This window comes from Octopus bimaculoides, chromosome 18 (genome assembly GCF_001194135.2).
Source record: "Octopus bimaculoides isolate UCB-OBI-ISO-001 chromosome 18, ASM119413v2, whole genome shotgun sequence".
NCBI classification, from domain to species: Eukaryota; Metazoa; Mollusca; class Cephalopoda; order Octopoda; family Octopodidae; genus Octopus; species Octopus bimaculoides.
This window is the reverse complement of record NC_068998.1, coordinates 16,470,591-16,471,575: the sequence shown is the minus strand read 5'-3', so window position 1 is coordinate 16,471,575 and position 985 is coordinate 16,470,591. Positions and strand designations below refer to the sequence as shown.

Here is a 985-nt window from a genome sequence, read left to right as displayed (position 1 = left end):
TACATACATGCATGCATGCATACATACATACATGCATGAAAACATACATGTGTGTGTGTGTGTGTGTGTGTGTGTGTGTGTGTGTGCATGCATGCGCACATGTGTCTTTGTGTCTGTGTTTGTTCCCCGCCACCGCTTGACAACTGGTATTACTGTGTTTACGTCCCCATAACTTAGCGGTTTAGCAAAAGAGACAAATACAATGAGTACTAGGCTTTAAACACAAGTCCTGAGGTTGATTCATTTGACTAAAAATTCTTCAAGGCAGTGCTCCAGTATGGCTGCAGTCTGATGACTGAAACGAGTAAGAGAAAGTATAATAATTGTACAATTTATGGTGCAAAACAATAACGAAAAAAAAAACCGAAAAGAAGAGGATAAACGATGCTTTTTTGTTTGTTCGTAATCATCATCATCATCATCATCACTTAACGTCAATTTTCCATGTTTGTATGGGTTGGATGGTTTGACAGAATTTGATAAGCCAGGTATTTTCTTGATCTACCACTTTGATTTTTCTTTTCTCTAGTGTCATGACTTTGCAGGTGGTTATGTTCATGGGTGGGCGTATTGAATAAATTTAATTCGATTTGCTTGAAAAATCTTTGTTCGTAAACTGTTCAGTGCAGATACTTTATATATATATATATTATTATATGTATTTATTTTCTCTTAGTTAATAATTAACTCCGACAAAATAAATTGGTTAATAGATACCAGAGTAGCAAAGATCATAAAATGACTGTGGTGTAACACCTGTTTATGATGTAGAAACTCCCTGTTATTTTGGGCAATTGAGTAAATATAAAAATTTAATAAATGGAGTAATACGCATATGTTAAATGAATTCTTTTATTTCCAACATATGTTTCGAAGATTACAAATGGTTCCTTCCAAAGGAATAGGTGATGTTGATAAAGATGTAATCTTCTCTTCAGGGAAATACATAGGAACCAGCTTAACTGTAACTTAATTATATATATAT

The 985-nt window shown here is 33.6% G+C and overlaps 1 protein-coding gene across 1 annotated transcript in view; it reads left to right on the top strand.

Moving 5' to 3' along the window:
- LOC106871192 (fibrillin-1) overlaps window positions 1-985 on the top strand; it is a 45,941-nt gene that overhangs the window by 38,205 nt on the left and 6,751 nt on the right. The window lies entirely within an intron of this gene.